Source organism: Microcaecilia unicolor, chromosome 9, assembly GCF_901765095.1.
Source record: "Microcaecilia unicolor chromosome 9, aMicUni1.1, whole genome shotgun sequence".
In the NCBI taxonomy this organism is placed as follows: Eukaryota; Metazoa; Chordata; class Amphibia; order Gymnophiona; family Siphonopidae; genus Microcaecilia; species Microcaecilia unicolor.
In genome coordinates, this window is record NC_044039.1 from 95,371,003 (window position 1) to 95,390,063 (window position 19,061).

The following is a 19,061-nucleotide window of genomic DNA, read 5'->3' on the forward strand; positions in this document are numbered from 1 at the left end:
AAAGTGTCCGTACCGGACGATCTGCCGGTCGGGGGGAGGTTAAAATTTTTTCACCAAAGGTGGCCTCTCATAACCTCCGACCAGTGGGTTCTCCAAATAGTGCGGTGCGGATACGCCCTGAATTTGGCCTCCCTGCCACCAAATTGTCCTCCGGGAGCTCAATCTTTCAGCTCCCATCACAAGCAGGTACTTGCAGAGGAACTCTCCGCCCTTCTCAGCGCCAATGCGGTCGAGCCCGTACCACCCGGGCAGGAAGGGCAGGGATTCTATTCCAGGTACTTCCTTGTGGAAAAGAAAACAGGGGGGATGCGTCCCATCCTAGACCTGAGAGGCCTGAACAAATTCTTGGTCAAAGAAAAGTTCAGGATGCTTTCCTTGGGCACCCTTCTGCCAATGATTCAGAAAAACGATTGGCTATGTTCCCTGGATTTAAAGGACGCATACACTCACATCCCGATACTGCCAGCTCACAGACAGTATCTCAGATTCCGCCTGGGCGCACGGCACTTTCAGTTTTGTGTGCTGCCCTTTGGGCTCGCCTCTGCCCCACGAGTGTTTACAAAGTGCCTCGTGGTGGTAGCGGCCTACCTACGCAAGCTGGGAGTGCACATGTTCCCATATCTCGACGATTGGCTGGTCAAGAACACCTCGGAGACGGGAGCCCTCCGGTCTATGCAGTGCACTACTCGACTTCTGGAGCTGCTGGGGTTTGTGATAAATTACCCAAAGTCCCATCTCCAGCCAACACAGTCTCTGGAATTCATAGGAGCTCTGCTGAATGCCCAGACGGCTCAGGCCTACCTTCCCGAAGCGAGGGCCACCAATCTCCTGGCCCTGGCCTCGCAGACCAGAGCGTCTCAGCAGGTCACAGCTCGGCAGATGTTGAGACTTCTGGGTCATATGGCCTCCACAGTTCATATGACTCCCATGGCTCGTCTTCACATGAGATCTGCTCAATGGACCCTAGCTTCCCAGTGGTTCCAAGCCACCGGGAATCTAGAAGATGTCATCCGCCTCTCCACCAGTTGCCGCACTTCACTGCTCTGGTGGACCATTCGGACCAATTTGACCCTGGGACGTCCATTCCAAATTCCGCAGCCCACGAAAGTGCTGACGACGGATGCATCTCGCCTGGGGTGGGGAGCTAATGTCGATGGGCTTCACACCCAGGGTCTGTGGTCCCTCCAGGAAAAGGATCTGCAGATCAACCTCCTGGAGCTCCGAGCGATCTGGAACGCACTGAAGGCTTTCAGAGATCGGCTGTCCCACCAAATTATCCAAATTCGGACAGACAATCAGGTTGCAATGTATTACGTCAACAAGCAGGGGGGCACCGGATCTCGCCCCCTGTGTCAGGAAGCCGTCGGGATGTGGCGTTGGGCGTGCCGGTTCGGCATGCTTCTCCAAGCCACGTACCTGGCAGGCGTAAACAACAGTCTGGCCGACAGACTGAGCAGAGTCATGCAACCGCACGAGTGGTCGCTCCATTCCAGAGTGGTACGCAAGATCTTCCGAGAGTGGGGCACCCCCTCGGTGGACCTTTTCGCCTCTCGGACCAACCACAAGCTGCCTCTGTTCTGTTCCAGACTTCAGACACACGGCAGGCTAGCGTCAGATGCCTTTCTCCTTCATTGGGGGACCGGCCTCCTGTATGCTTATCCTCCCATACCTTTGGTGGGGAAGACCTTACTGAAGCTCAAGCAAGACCGCGGCACCATGATTCTGATCGCGCCCTTTTGGCCTCGTCAGATCTGGTTTCCTCTTCTTCTGGAGTTGTCCTCCGAAGAACCGTGGAGATTGGAGTGTTTTCCGACTCTCATCTCGCAGAACGACGGAGCGTTGCTGCACCCCAACCTTCAATCCCTGGCTCTCACGGCCTGGATGTTGAGGGCGTAGACCGCTGCGTTGGGTCTGTCTGAGGGTGTCTCCCGTGTCTTGCTTGCCTCTAGGAAGGATTCCACTAAAAAGAGTTACTTTTTCAAGTGGAGGAGGTTTGTCGTCTAGTGTGAGAGCAAGGCCCTAGAACCTCGTTCTTATCCTGCACAGAACCTGCTTGAATACCTTCTGCACTTATCAGAGTCTGGTCTCAAGACCAACTCAGTAAGGAATCACCTTAGTGCGATTAGTGCTTACCATTATCGTGTGGAAGGTAAAGCCATCTCTGGAGAGCCCTTAGTAGTTCGATTCATGAGAGGCTTGCTCTTGTCAAAGCCCCCTATCAAGCCTCCCACAGTGTCATGGGATCTCAACGTCGTCCTCACCCAGCTGATGAAACCTCCTTTTGAGCCACTGAATACCTGCCATCTGAAGTACTTGACCTGGAAGGTCATTTTCTTGGTGGCAGTTACTTCAGCTCGTAGGGTCAGTGAGCTTCAAGCCCTAGTAGCTCACGCTCCATATACCAAATTTCATCATAACAGAGTAGTGCTCCGCACCCACCCAAAGTTCCTGCTGAAGGTGGTGTCGGAGTTCCATCTTAACCAGTCAATTGTCTTGCCAACATTCTTCCCCAGGCCGCATACCCGCCCTGCTGAACGTCAGTTGCACACATTGGACTACAAGAGAGCATTGGCCTTCTACTTGGAGCGGACACAGCCCCACAGACAGTCCGCCCAATTGTTTATTTCTTTTGACCCTAACAGGCTAGGGGTCGCTGTCGGGAAACGCACCATCTCCAATTGGCTAGCAGATTGCATTTCCTTCACTTACGCCCAGGCTGGGCTGGCTCTTGAGGGTCATGTCACGGCTCATAGTGTTAGAGCCATGGCAGCGTCGGTGGCCCACTTGAAGTCAGCCACTATTGAAGAGATTTGCAAGGCTGCGACGTGGTCATCTGTCCACACATTCACATCACATTACTGCCTCCAGCAGGATACCCGACGCGACAGTCGGTTCGGACAGTCGGTGCTGCAGAATCTGTTTGGGGTGTAAATCCAACTCCACCCTCCAGGACCCGAATTTATTCTGGTCAGGCTGCACTCTCAGTTAGTTGTTCTTCGTAGGTCAATTTTCTGTTATACCCTCGCCGTTGCGAGGTTCAATTGACCTGGGTTCTTGTTTTGAGTGAGCCTGAGAGCTAGGGATACCCCAGTCGTGAGAACAAGCAGCCTGCTTGTCCTCGGAGAAAGTGAATGATACATACCTGTAGCAGGTGTTCTCCGACTACAGCAGGCTGATTGTTCTCACCTACCCTCCCTCCTCCCCTTTGGAGTTGTGTGTTTCATCTTTTTTGCTAGTCATTCAACTGGCGGGAGCGGTCGCGCACGGGCGGGAAGACGGCCGCGCATGCGCGGTGGGCGTGCCCTGCGTGCCGACCGTCCCGCGAAGCTTTTTCCGGTTGGTGGGGGCTGCCGCGGACGTCACCCAGTCGTGAGAACAATCAGCCTGCTGTCCTCGGAGAACACCTGCTACAGGTATGTATCATTCACTTTATTATCTACCATAGTTTACATATTCTTGACTGTCTTGGTTTTTGGTGCATTGTGTAACTGATACAGTAGTCAGAGTTCAAGAGCACCTTCTGCAGTGCATAATGAGCCCTTTTATTGATTTTTTCAGCACTAACCTTTCAATCAGTATTCATGAACATTTTAAATGTTTTTTTAATTTCAGGTGACTTGTGAGGTCGCAGATCTTTCACTGGATTTGAGAGTGTTCATTCTGTGACACTGTGCACCTACATAGTATTATCTCTCTACTAAAAGGGGGTCCAAGGTAAAAAAAGATTTTGGTATCTAATTTGTTTTTTTACTTACATTTAAATGCCAGTGTTGTTGTGAAAGGCCTTACGTTGAGGCTTTCCACTGTGTCTTGGGGATCCCACAGCCAGTCAGGTTTTCAGGATATCCACAGTGAAAGTGCATGGAATAAATTTACATATACAAGGCTTGCAAATATATCTCATGCATATTTATTGTGGATATTTATGAACCTGATTGCGGGGTCTCCAGGACAAGTTTGGGAAGCCATACTTTATGCTTACATGTGAAACTAGGCAAATTGACAAGTTAGCGTCCATGGTTTCTTGATGTCCTGATTCATTGGTGTTGATGCAGTAAGTCCTGGGTGAGTTCTGAAACTCTTTTGCCTTCATGGGAAGAAAAGAGGATAGCGTTCACCAGTTCCATTTAGACCTTATTGATAAATATGCCAAAACACATTATTTAGAACAGGCCCTAGGGGCCTTATTACTAAACCGTGTAAGTGCTTACGTGCGCCCAGCGTTTGTCAATTCTGAGTTACTGCCCAGCTACCGCGTGGCCCGGCGGTAATTTCATTTTTGATGCGCGTCCCCTAAGCGTTTCAGAAAATATTTTTTCTGGCACATGGGCGGTAATCGGCATTTGAACACATGTTGACCATTACCATCCGGTTAACGCGTGACACCTTACCGCTGAGTCAGTGGTTGGCAGTAAGGTCTCAGACCCCAAATGGATGCGCACCAATTTTCAATTTGCCGCACGACCATGTTCACCCCCCAAAAAAGTCATTTTTTTTTACAGGTTTGCTGAAAAATGATTCTGTTCGCGGCCAAACAGGCCATTTTTCAGCGCACCTTAGTAAAAGGACCCCTTAATATTGTCACTGGGGTTCTATTAGTTGATGGGTTAATTTTTAGTTCCCGGTGCCAAATTTGTTTTATAAATAATGGCAGTATATTTAAAATATCTATTGGCAAATACCATTGATGGGGATATTCAAATAATCCAGATACCAGTATTCGTTGCTGACTGCCAGTGGCTCCCACTATCTGTCCATCTAAGGGGTCCTTTTACTAAGGTGCACTGAAAAATGGCCTGTGGTAGTTTAGGTGCGTGTTTTGGCCGTGCGCAGATCCATTTTTCAGCACACCTGTAAAAAATGGCTTTTGGGGGGGGGGGGGGGGGCAAAAATGGACATGTGGCAAAATTTAAAAATTATCGCACATCCATTTTGGTTCTGAGCCCTTACCGCCACCCATTCACTTAGTGGTAAGATCTCACACATTAACCAGGCGGTAATGGTCAACACGTGTTCAAATGCTGATTACCACCCTGTGCTGGAACAAATTCTTGCACGTAAAAAATGAAATTACCGCCCGTGCCACGCGTTAGCTGGGCGTAATTACAAATTGACGCACGTTGGGCACGCGTAGGCATCTAAGCCTTAGCCTTAGCAAAATGACCCTTAAGTGATTTAATTATGGAGTTCTTCTTGCAGCCTAAATTAAACCACTTAGCTGTACACACTGGAGGAATATCATCGCTCTTGCTCCACACCACCGCTATCCAGATAGCGCCATGGTGGTTAGAGAGGTCTGGATCATGCCACTAAAAATCCATGGATAGGGGACTTACATGTTTAGTGGCAGCTTCTAAAGCTGTATGTCCTTTGGAATACTGTGTGCATTTTTTAACAGTGTAATTTATTGGCATTACCATTGGTAAGTACATGGCTGACATGGTTATAAAGGAGGCAATTCTATAAATTGGTGTCTCCTTTTGGGCACCAGTTCTGTAAAGGTATCCGTGCGCCAAAATGCCAATGAAGTGGAGAAGTAGCGTAATGGTTAGCGCAGTGGGTGGAGAACCAGGAGAGCTGGGTTCAATTCCCACTGCAGCTTCTTGTGAGTCTTGGCAGGTCACTTAACCCTCCATTGCCCCAGGTACAAAATAAGTACCTGTATATAGGGTTGGATTCTATATTCGTCACTGAAAAAAGCGCTAGTCTATAAGCCGCACTTAAAGTTTGGCACAGTTTATAGAATAGAGCTTATGCCTGGGAATTGCGCCTAACTTTAGGCACAGCCATTTGCGCCAGCTGAAACATGGCGCAAAAGTACATGCCTAAATTAGGTATATATCCCCGTTATTCTAGTGGTTAGAGCACTGGTCTTGCAATCTAGAGGTGGCCGGTTCAAATCCCATTGCTGCTACTTGTGATCCAAAATCCAAATAAATAAATAAAGAGGGTGCCGGAGGCATAGCAAAGGTATGGATGTCCTCACAAAAACATCCACATTTTGGACGTCCTGAACTGCCGTCGCATTGAAGGACCTCCTCAACTGCCGTCACAGGGAAGGACCTCCTCAACTGCCATCACTTCCCCTCCTTAGGAAGGAAATCATGTGCAAATGAGCTAACAGCGAGCAGCTCATTTGCATGCAATTTCCTTCATGCATGCCCGTTCCTTTCCGGATCGGTAAGGGAAGGCCTTTTTCCATTCAGTTAGTGGGACAGGTGCACTTAAATGCTGGCTCCTCCCATGACCAAATGGCTTGGATTTGGTTGTTTCTGAGATGGGCGTCCTCACTTTCCATTATTGCCGAAAACCTGGAATGACCATCTCTAAGGTTGACCTAAATTTCATAATTTGGGCGTCCCCGACCGTATTATCGAAACAAAAGATGGATATCCATCTTGTTTTGTTAATATGGGTTGCCCTGCCCCTTTACGGGGCCGTCCATAGAGATATGCGCCCCGTTCGATTATCCCCCGCCACGTTACTATGTTATAGAATATGAGCGTAAGTTGTCCTTGGTATGCCTTGGTTTAGGTGTGGCTGTTTACACCATGTAAATGAGTGTGCCAAGTGTGGTAACTGATAGTAATGTATAAGTTATGCATGTCACTAGGGGGTAGATGCATCAAGCAAACGTAAAAAAATCAAAATCGTTAAAGGCCCTAACGATTTTTAAAAAACGAAGAATGCACCAAAAAAAAAAGTCACACATGCTCAGATCGGTATAGAAACGTACAATGTATCAAAGAATCACAATACACATCGTTAATCGGCCCCCAAATCATGCGCAGAGCAGCCAAGCGTTATGTTAGCTGCTCTGCGCATGCCACAAACAGTCAAAACACAGTCAAATCACAAGCACATGGCTCCCAAATCAAAACAAAAATAAAAAAAAAGGGTCGGGAGGGGGCAAGGGCGCTCATCAGGAGCGTCCTGTACGGACGGCCTTGCCCCCCCCCCCGCTGCTCCCCACTTTCCGCCGCTCCCCCCACCCCGAAAAAGCAAAATTCGAGCAGCCCCTGCCCCCCTCCCTTCCTCACTACTCTCTCACCTCAGCTCCGCCTCCCGACATCCTCCGTCCTGTGCCCCGCCCCCTTTTGGGGTCGTCGCCGCCATTCCCCTCCTCCATCGGGCCCCCCTCCCTCTTACCGGGCCCGTGCAGCGCCTCTCTCCTCTGTCCGAAGGCGCTGCACGGGCAAGAAGAAAGCTGATGCCTGCCTTCGCCCAGCTTCGATGGCGCGTCTTTCTCCTGCTGGGCCCGCCCCTGTCTGACGTCAGTAACCTACGTAGGTTACTGACGTCAGACAGGGGCGGGCGCAGCAGGAGAAAGACGCGCGACCGAAGGCAGGCATCAGCTTTCTTCTTGCCCGTGCAGCGCCTTCGGACAGAGGAGAGAGGCGCTGCACGGGCCCGGTAAGAGGGAGGGGGGCCCGATGGAGGAGGGGAATGGCGGCGACGACCCCAAAAGGGGGCGGGGCACAGGACGGAGGATGTCGGGAGGCGGAGCTGAGGTGAGAGAGTAGTGAGGAAGGGCGGGGGGCAGGGGCTGCTCGAATTTTGCTTTTTCGGGGTGGGGGGAGCGGCGGAAAGTGGGGAGCAGCGGGGGGGGGGGCAAGGCCGTCCGTACAGGACGCTCCTGATGAGCGCCCTTGCCCCCTCCCGATCCTTTTTTTATTTTTATTTATTTTTGTTTTTCTGACGTCCTTTGGACCAATCACAGCGCTTTTAGCTCTGCTAATGCGCTGGGATTGGCTCAAAGTTTGTTTATTTTTTCTCTTAATGATTTTTCCTGCCACAGAGCTGACCTAACGAGTGGTCCAGACCTGTCGTTAGTTTTCCTGCCTTTTTCCTGCGTAAAGGCAATCGGAAAAGGTTAGTGCATGTCGTTTCAATGGGGTTTTCACACTAATTGCTCATCTCCATTCCGTTTTCGTTAGCTGCTGGCTTCCTCGGTAAAAGCCCTTTGATGCATGCAACGGATCAAATTTTCCTCGTTGGAGAGTCATTAAAGGCTCATTTAGCTTTAGTGCATCTGCCCCTAGGAGACACACCTATGACCTGCCCATGCTCTGCACATATAAATGCCTTCCCTTCAGTTGTGCATAATATCACTTAGATACTAATTTATAGAATAGTGCCTAGTGCACATTTGTGTGTAAATACCAAGTGTTGACATTTGTGATGCACATAAGTGGTGTATACATCTAGATGGAAATTTAAAGAATTAATGTTGATCTTAGAAACATTTTTAAAATGGATTTGGGGTATTAGGGGTTTGTAAGTCTTATGGATGCTTAACATTATTATTATATGTTTTAGAGTCGCATCTCTAAGGTTACTGTTCTCATTTTTGTTTGTTATTGTTATTCTGCTTGCTAGCATTGTCTTTTTGAATTTATATTTGTTGATTTTAAAATAATAAAAAGTGTTCATATAAAAAAGAAAATACAGGAGATATATAGAAAAGAAAGGGGTCCTTGTACTAAGCTGTGATCAACGCTAGCGCTTGCTTACCACAGCTTAAAATGGCTTACTACAGGACACACTCGGGCATCCTCTGGTAAGTTCCAAATGCGTGCAGGCTACCCTACTCTAAAAAATATTTTTAATTTTTTTGGTTCATGGGACGCGTGGTGCACTAGCTGGTTAGCATAGAATTACCACATGAGTCTTTACCGTCTACAACATGGGTGCCTGTAAATGCTCATGCGGTAATTGTTTTTAATGGCCACGCGCTAATGGTGACATTAGCTTATGGCAGTGGTTCTCAAATCTGGTCCTGGAGACACCCCAGCCAGTCAGGTTTTCAGGATATCCACAATGAATATTCATGAGAGAGATTTGCATGCAGTCTCTCTCATGACTAGTCATTGTAGATATCCTAAAATCCTGACTGGCTGGGGTGCCTCCTGGACCAGGTTTGGGAACCACTGGCTTATGGCCATTAATACAAAAACTAGAAAATCGGCCACTTTACTGCTGTGGTAGAAATGACCTTACTGCCCATTTGTACTGCAGCTTAGTGAAAGGACCCCAAAGATATGTGTGTTTGTGTGTGTATAGACACACACACACACCTTGTTTTTCTCAATAAAAATCAGACAAAAGATTGCCAATTAATACTGTCAAGTACTAAGCATGATGTACTTAGGAACAACAAACATAGTTTGAAATGTCTATATGCGAATGCCAGGAGCCTAAGAAATAAGATGGGGGAGTTAGAATATATTGCACTAAATGAAAAATTAGATATAATAGGCATCTCTGAGACCTGGTGGAAGGAGGATAACCAGTGGGACACTGTCATACCGGGGTACAAATTATATCGTAGTGATAGGGTGAATCGGATTGGTGGAGGGGTAGCATTGTATATTAACGAGAGCCTTGAATCAAATAGATTGAAAATTCTGCAGGAAGCAAAACACTCCTTGGAATCACTGTGGATTGAAATTCCATGTGCAAAGGGGAAAAGGATAGTGATAGGAGTGTACTACCGTCCGCCTGGCCAGGACGAACAGACGGATGCGGAAATGTTAAAGGAAATCAGGGACGCAAACAAACTGGGCAACACAATAATAATGGGGGATTTCAATTACCCGCATATAGACTGGGTTAATGTAACATCTGTACACGCAAGGGACATAAGATTTCTTGATGAAATCAAGGACAGCTTCATGGAACAGCTAGTTCAGGAGCCGACAAGAGAAGGAAAAATACTAGACTTAGTCCTTAGTGGTGCTCATGATCTAGTGCAGGGGGTAACGATACGAGGGCCGCTTGATAACAGTGATCATAATATGATCGGTTTTGATATTGGCATTGAAGGAAGTGAAACTAGGAAATCAAGTACGCTAGCGTTTAACTATAGAAAAGGTGATTACAACAAAATGAGAAAAATGGTGAAAAAAAGACTGAAAGGAGCAGCTCGCAGAGTAAAAAACTTGCATCAGGCGTGGATGCTGTTTAAAAACACCATCCTGGAGGTTCAGGACAAATATATTCCACGTATTAGAAAAAAGGGAAAAAAGACTAAACGTCAGCCGGCGTGGCTAAACAGTAAGATAAAGGAAATCATTAGAGCCAAAAAGCAATCCTTCAGAAAGTGGAGAAGAGAACCAACTGAAAGTAACAGGATAGATCATAAGGAATGCCAAGCCAAATGCAAAGCGGAGATAAGGAGGGCAAAAAAGGACTTTGAGAAGAAATTAGCGTTGGAAGCAAAAATACATAGTAAAAACTTTTTTAGATACATTAAAAGCAGGAAACCGGCCAAAGAGTCGGTTGGGCCGCTGGACGAAAATGGTGTTAAAGGGGCGATCAAGGAGGACAAAGCCGTAGCGGAGAAATTAAATGAATTCTTTGCTTCGGTCTTCACCGAGGAGGATTTGGGGGGGACACCGGTGCCGGAAAGAATATTTGAAGCGGGGGAGTCGGAGAAACTAAACAAATTCTCTGTAACCTTGGAGGATGTAATGGGTCAGTTCAGCAAGCTGAAGAGTAGTAAATCACCGGGACCTGATGGTATTCATCCCAGAGTATTAATAGAACTAAAAAATGAACTTGCGGAGCTACTGTTAGAAATATGCAATCTGTCCCTAAAATCGAGTGTAATACCGGAAGACTGGAGGGTAGCCAATGTTACTCCGATTTTTAAGAAAGGTTCCAGAGGAGATCCGGGAAATTATAGACCGGTGAGTCTGACGTCGGTGCCGGGCAAGATGGTGGAGGCTATTATTAAGAATAAAATTGCAGAGCATATACAAAAACATGGATTGATGAGACAAAGTCAGCACGGATTTAGTGAAGGGAAGTCTTGCCTCACCAATCTAATGCATTTTTTTGAGGGGGTAAGCAAACATGTGGACAATGGGGAGCCGGTTGATATTGTATATCTGGATTTTCAGAAGGCGTTTGACAAAGTGCCGCACGAAAGACTCCTGAAGAAATTGCAGAGTCATGGAATCGGAGGTAGGGTAATATTATGGATTAAGAACTGGTTGAAAGATAGGAAGCAGAGAGTAGGATTGCGTGGCCAGTATTCTCAGTGGAGGAGGGTAGTTAGTGGGGTCCCGCAGGGGTCTGTGCTGGGTCCGTTGCTTTTTAATGTATTTATAAATGACCTAGAGATGGGAATAACTAGTGAGGTAATTAAATTCGCCGATGACACAAAATTATTCAGGGTCGTCAAGTCGCAGGAGGAATGTGAACGTTTACAGGAGGACCTTGCGAGACTGGGAGAATGGGCGTGCAAGTGGCAGATGAAGTTCAATGTTGACAAGTGCAAAGTGATGCATGTGGGTAAGAGGAACCCGAATTATAGCTACGTCTTGCAAGGTTCCGCGTTAGGAGTTACGGATCAAGAAAGGGATCTGGGTGTCGTCGTCGATGATACGCTGAAACCTTCTGCTCAGTGTGCTGCTGCGGCTAGGAAAGCGAATAGAATGTTGGGTGTTATTAGGAAGGGTATGGAGTCCAGGTGTGCGGATGTTATAATGCCGTTGTATCGCTCCATGGTGCGACCGCACCTGGAGTATTGTGTTCAGTACTGGTCTCCGTATCTCAAAAAGATATAGTAGAATTGGAAAAGGTACAGCGAAGGGCGACGAAAATGATAGTGGGGATGGGACGACTTTCCTATGAAGAGAGGCTGAGAAGGCTAGGGCTTTTCAGCTTGGAGAAGAGACGGCTGAGGGGAGATATGATAGAAGTGTATAAAATAATGAGTGGAATGGATCGGGTGGATGTGAAGCGGCTGTTCACGCTATCCAAAAATACTAGGACTAGAGGGCATGAGTTGAAGCTACAGTGTGGTAAATTTAAAACTAATCGGAGAAAATTTTTCTTCACCCAACGTGTAATTAGACTCTGGAATTCATTGCCGGAGAACGTGGTACGGGCGGTTAGCTTGACGGAGTTTAAAAAGGGGTTAGATAGATTCCTAAAGGACAAGTCCATAGACCGCTATTAAATGGACTGGAAAAATTCCTCATTTTTAGGTATAACTTGTCTGGAATGTTTTTACGTTTGGGGAGCGTGCCAGGTGCCCTTGACCTGGATTGGCCACTGTCGGTGACAGGATGCTGGGCTAGATGGACCTTTGGTCTTTCCCAGTATGGCACTACTTATGTACTTATGTACTTATGATCAATGACGTGTTTATAGTAGATATATTTTTATATCTAGCTTTGATATAAATTGATTTTGCTGTACTCGTGTGGCTGTCCAGATTCAGATGAGTATTTATGCCTCACAATACTGAGAATTCTGTTGGAGCTTTCCCTCCGATTTTTCTCCTGTGCTGCTCAGTTTTACTTTTATTTATGAAAGTACAAATCCGGTGTCAGCGTGACTTATGACGGGGCCAGTGTAAAAGAAGGCTTACCTAAGTCTCATCTGTCTTTCTACTTGTGGCTTTGCCGCTCATGACTAACCCTTATCCAGTGATAAATGAACATCAGTAAACATTACTTCAACCTCAGCCTGCAGTATTTCTTCCATTCCTATCATTTCTAATGGGTTCACCGTAATGCTCATAATTTCATTTTAAATGGCTGTTTCATGACATTTTATTTATGAGAAACTTTTCCATGATGCTGTTTTACTGTGGCAATTACAGGAATCACATACAGATAGGATTTTGAGAAGATTGAAATTATTGACTCAGGGGCCCTTTTACTAAGGCGCGTAGGTGCCTACGCACGTCCAAAGCGTGTCAAGTTGGCACTACTGCCTGGCTACTGCATGCCCCAGGCAATAATTCCATTTTTGGCACGTGCCCAAAACACGCGGTAGAAAATAAGTACATAAGTAATGCCACACTGGGAAAAGACCAAAGGTCCATCGAGCCCATCATCCTGTCCACGACAGCGGCCAATCCAGGCCAAAGGCACCTGGCAAGCTTCCCAAACGTACAAACATTCTATACATGTTATTCCTGGAATTGTGGATTTTTCCCAAGTCCATTTAGTAGTGGTTTATTATGAAATCGTCTAACCCCTTTTTAAACTCTGCCAAGCTAACTGCCTTCACCACGTTCCCCGGCAACGAATTCCAGAGTTTAATTATGCGTTGGGTGAAGAAAAAGTTTCTCGATTTGTTTTAAATTTACTACACTGTAGTTTCATCGCATGCCCCCTAGTCCTAGTATTTTTGGGAAGCGTGAACAGACGCTTCACATCCACCTGTTCCACTCCACTCATTATTTTCTACTGCGGGGCTTTTACCTGGCAGTAATCAGCAGTTGGCATGCGCTGGACTTTACCACTAAGTCAATGGATGACGTTACGGTCTCAGGCCATTTTGCCGCACGTCCATTTTCCGGCACAATTTTTAAAAATCCCTTTTTTTCCAGGCGCGTTCAATAAATGGACCAGTGTGTGTCCAAAACACGCACCTAGACCAGCGCAGGCCACTTTTGGGCTCGCCTTAGTGAAAGGGCCCCTGAGTGATGTAAAAACTAAAACATTAAAACAAAGATTAAACATTAAGCACATCAGCACCAATATTTAGTGTAGGCCGGGCATATAATTTTAAATAGAGAAGGTATCTGTTTAAAGTTATATGTATATTCAAGAGCAGTAAATGGATAAGTACTTTCATTGAATATACACGTACTGCTGTAAACTTACTAAGAGCACATGTTAACGCTGTTTTTGCATGTTATCTACCATAGAATTCATTTTATCAGTGCCAGGCCCTTTAAAATTACTTCTCCAATTTGGCCCCATCCATATTTTAGGAACCTAAATTTAAAGAACTAGAAAAATTGGTTCTTAAGTATAGTTGTTTGTGAGGGAGTCTATAGGAAGTTACCACTCTCCCTTAACAACACTTCCTCACAGGCACACAGCCACCTTAAACAGGCTACAGAGTAGGAAGAAGATGAACAGCAGGAGAAGAGCAGGGAAGGCCTGGTCAAGGCAAGATAGGAACCCTCAGCACAGCTCAGTCAGAGAGGCCCAGATGAGTGAAGAGAAGCCCTCTACCTTATGCCATCTCCAGAAGTGTAAACTGCAGAAGCTTCACTCAGGTAGGCCAAGTTTATCTTGGAACCCTGTTGAAACTGCAACTTTGGAATTCGGGGCTAAGCCTGCAACAATTCTATTGCATTTTGAAAGACAGAACTTTAACCCATAGGCCAGAGATGAGCTGTTTGTGCTGCCTTTTTAGAGACAGATTAGTGCACACGGTGGCCCTGCAGGAGTAGGTCACAGGAGAGAACTTTATGAACAGAAGAACTGATTTTTGCTGTGTTTTTTCCTGACCTGTGAAAGGAACAGATCACCCCTTTATCCTGCACATAAACAAACTATTTTATTTTACATTTACAGCTCTGTGTGGCTATGGATTGCATAGGAGAGGATCTCTTTAATTGCTTTTCCAGGAAGTTCTACTGATTGTTTAGTGCCTTATGTCCACCTCTGCACCTCGATCACGTTTACCCGTGCTGATTTAAGAACATAAGAATAGCCATACTGGGTCAGGCCAATGGTCCATCCAGCCCAGTATCCTGCTTCCAACAGTGACCAGTCCAGGTCACAAGTACCTGGCAGAAATCCAATTAGTAGTAACATTCTATGCTATCAATCCTGGCGCAAGCTGTGACTTCCCCCATGTCCATCTCCATGTATGTGACTACTGAGGCAGGTGGTTTGTCCCGCCGAAACATGGTCCTGTGTTGGGTCCTTTCTCCTGTGAAGAGCTTTTGACAATAAACAAATTTCTGTGTTCAATCCAGTGCTGGAGGTCTTTCTGGTTCACCCCTGCTACTTCCTTCGTCTTGCTGTTCGTCCATAGGGGTTTGTTTCTCCTGTTCTCATGCTGTATTATGTGTTTATCAAGGCTCCGGGCCTGCCCTCGCTCATGCTGCTTACATTGTTCAACAGGGGAGATTTTCATTTAGGAGGACCAAGGGAGCAAACAGACATACACACATGCACACACACACACACAATGTAAGTGTACTTTTTTTCTTCCTTCGGAAAATAGAAGGGTCATATTTATTTATTTGTTACATTTGTATCCCACATTTTCCCACCTATTTGTAGGCTCAATGTGGCTTACATAGTACCGGAGAGGCCTTTGCAGGCTCTGGTGTGAACAAATACAGGGTGGTGATGTGGTAAGATCAAGTTCATGTGGGACAGCCACATTAGGGAATCAGAGAACGGAAGAGTTGTGTTACGTCCATTATAAATGTCGACATTAAATTAGATTGAATTTCAATGAAGACAATTTAGGTAAAGTAGGCATGTGTTTAGGGTGCAGAATTATGAAGGTGGCAAAAAGAAATTGGGACTCCCCCCCACTGCTCTCTGATATGCAGGTGGTAACCACCTGAACCTGATCCTCTGTCTTTGCAGGCCTGGATTTAGGCATAAACAACATAGGCAACTGTGTAGGATACCAAATTTTGAAGCTGCTAACTATTCAGACAGAGGAGAAGCCTGTTTTCCCTTCCTTTAGGGCCATTCTCTTCATAGGAGAACTACAAAGGCACTCTGAGCCCTTCCTCATCCTTTCTACAGGGAGAGGAATGGTCAGAAGGAAAAAGGAGGCTATAATGTCTCTGTATAAGATGCCACATTTAGAGCACTGTGTTCTGGAGATTTCACCTTCAAAAAGGTATAAGCAGGATTGGGGCAGTCCAGAGGGTAGCTACTAAAATGATCACTGGTCTTCATCATAAAGCATATGGGACAGACTTAAAGATCTGAATATATATACTTTGGAAGAACGGTGAGAGAGGGAAGATGTGACAGACGTTTAAATACCTCTGTAGCATAAATGCACAGGAGGTGAGTCTCTTTCAATTGAAAGGAAGCTCTGGAGCAAGAGGGCATAGGGTGAAGGTGCATTGGCAATTTAGCATTTCTAAAAGGGCATAATATGTTTTTTATGATTTCACTTGTGAGACGTTTCCAATTGACCCCGATTCCAGTGATGTTATTAACATGTCATTGGAACGCACCAAATAGCCTCTGGAATGCTTAGTAATTTTATGTGTTTTTAGTGATTTTAAAGATTTTTTTTACAGCAATTTGCTGTGATTTTTAGTGTTTCAAGGTCGGCATTAGCTCCTCTTTTGATATTAATGGATTTGTTTTAACACATTTAAGTTTTTTTTTAAAAACAATTCCAAGGGAATTTTAATCGGGATTTTAAGTGCTTTAACCATATTTTGCGCATTTTTCTAACACTTTTATATCTCACTTGTGATTTTTAATTTGACAGCATGATTTTATACGCTTTTAATAAACTAGTGACCTTTGAACTTCACTAAAGATATTATAAACTTGTTGCTACCACGTTTGGTTGTTTAATGAGAAACTATGGAGGGATTGCTGCAATCCAGTAAGTAGATTTTGCATCATTATTATTATTAGTCTGTGTATTTTAATTAGTCTTGATAAGTACTGCAATATTCAGTGGTTTTATGTGAACTGGTTTAGATTTCATCCTGATTGGTATATCTAGAAGGACGTGTGGTTTACATTTCTCCAAGTATGTACTGTTGCCAGTTTATATTCTTGTTTACCCATCCGTGCACACTCATTGACGTGCTTTGGTTTCATTTCATTTCACTGATAGGCACAGTGATGTATAACCATTGCACAGTGTAAGTAATGTGCACATTCAGACACTATTTGTATGTTACAATTTTGATGTTTTTATTTGGTTGAACATATGACATCTTTTGAGCATGTTTTTGCATATGTCTTATTTTGATTCATAAGAAATTTGAATGTTACTTTTTATTTTCATTCATTTAAATGTTGTGAAGTATTTATTGGTATGTGATTTTAACTTTGGGCCCTGCTTACTAAGCTGCGCTGTAGGCGCTCTAGTGTTTTTGGCGCACTCTAAAAATTAGTGCATGCTATCGCTACACACCCATATATTCCTAGGGGTGTCTCTAGCATTAGTGTGCACTAAAAACGCTAGCGCACCTTAGTAAATAGGGCCCTTTATTTTTATTAATTGAAAATGATCTTACAAGCATTCACTTGATACAAAAATATAATCCACCATAGGCAAAGGAAAAAAATTATAATTAAGTAATATACATAGAATGTGATTTTAATTTTATTATTTTATTTGACAGTTTTGTCTCTGACGCAGCCTATTTGGCGAAACATTGCCACATCAGGCATTAGTGTTCATTTGGTGAAATAAAATTAGGTGATTAAATTTGCGGTGGATACAAAACTATTCAAAATTGTCAAAACGCATGCGGATTATGAAGAATTGCAGGAAGATCTTAGGAACCTGGAAGACTGGGCATCCAAATGGCAGATGAAATTTAATTTAGATAAATGCAAAGTGATGCACATTGGGAAGAATAATCCGATTCATAGTTATCTAATGCTAGGGTCCACTTTAGGAGTTGGCACTCAAGAGTAAGATCTTGATATCATTGTAGACAATACGCTGAAATGTTTTGCCCAGTTTGCGTTGGCAGCCAAAAAAGCAAACATGATGCTAGGAATTATGAGGAGAGGGATGCATGGTGCGATCTCACTTTGAGTATTGTGTTCAATTCTGGTTGCTGTATCTCAAAAAAGATATAGCGGAATTAGAAAAGGTTCAAAGAAGAGCAAACAAAATGATAAAGGGGATGGAACTGCTCCCATATGAGGAAAGGCTAAAGAGGTTAGGGCTCTTCAGCTTGGAAAACAGACAACTGAGGGGGGATATAATTGAGGTCTACAAAATCCTGAGTGAAGTGGAACAGGTGAAGGTGAATTGGTACAGTGACTAGATGACACTCACAGGTTTATTTTCGAAAGAGAAGGGCGCCCATCTTCCGACACAAATTGGTAGAAACCAGCCTTCTCTCAGGGTCGCCCAAATTGGCATAATCGAAAGCCGATTTTGGGCGTCCTCAACTGCTTTCCGTCGCGGGGATGACCAAAGTTGACGGGGGCGTGTTGGCACTGTAGCGAAGGCGGGACTGGGGCGTGAATAAGATATGTGCATCCTCAGCCGATAATGGAAAAAAGGGCGTCCCTGACGAGCATTTGGCCGACTTGGTTCATTTTTTTTCACGACCAAGTCTCGAAAAGGTGCCCAAACTGACTAGATGACCACCGGAGGGAACCGGGGATGACCTCGCCTTACTCCCCCAGTGGTCACCAACCCCCTCCCATCCAGCCTCTATGCCAGCCAGTGGTGAATTTTGGTCATCTATGCGACGGAAAGCAGTTGAAGACACCCAAAATTGGCTTTTGATTATGCAGATTTGGGCGACCCTGAGAGAAGGACGCCCATCTCCCGATTTGTGTCGGAAGATGGGCGTCCTTCTCTTTCAAAAATTCATGTGATAGGGGTAAATTCTATAAATGGCGATATAAGTTAGGCACCAAAAAACTGGGCACTAAGATAGTATTCTAGAATGGCATAGTTGTGCACCAAATTTGTTACAAGTGCTAGCGTAAATCTGCAGTTACACGCCAAACTTTAAGTGTTAATACTTATGCCATGTGTATGACTGACGTAAATGGTGGCAGCTAAATGTGGCAGTTGGGTATATAAATGTAACTATTCTGTAAACTGCGCCCATGAATAGTTGGAACATCCCTGTCATTCCCATGCCCCTCCCATGTTAACGCACCCTTTGAATTAGCATGCAAGTCAGTTTACAGAAGACTGGTGTAAGTCAGTTATACATGCAACTGCTAATTACTGCCAATTAGTGCTTGTTAGACCAATTATTGGTACTTTCCTCCAATTAAGTGCCAATTATGTAGCTGAGTGCACAAATGCACACCTAACTTTTTGTGCCATATATAGAATTTGGGGGTTAATTTGGATCTTTGCTGAACATTATCCTGGACATGTATAAGGAAATTTGTCTATTCCCTCCCACCCCCCAATTCTGATTCCCATTCTTGACCCCCCCCCCCCCCAAGAGTATTGGTCCCTTCCCATCCCCCACCCAACAAGATTATACTCCTCTCATGACTCATGCCAACAAGAACCTGGCCTCTTCTTAGACCTCTGGCAAGAGAAGCACCTCTCCTTCTCACCACCTTTGAAAGAAGCACTCTTCCTGGATCCCC

At 45.2% G+C, this 19,061-nt stretch overlaps 1 protein-coding gene across 1 annotated transcript in view; it reads left to right on the forward strand.

The window, feature by feature from the left end:
• Positions 1 to 19,061, forward strand: part of RASSF8 (Ras association domain family member 8) — a 287,085-nt gene that overhangs the window by 65,579 nt on the left and 202,445 nt on the right. The window contains exon 2 of the mRNA XM_030214077.1: positions 3,613 to 3,714. The gene's annotated coding sequence lies outside the window, so the exon portion shown is untranslated. The remainder of the gene's footprint in view (positions 1 to 3,612; positions 3,715 to 19,061) is intronic.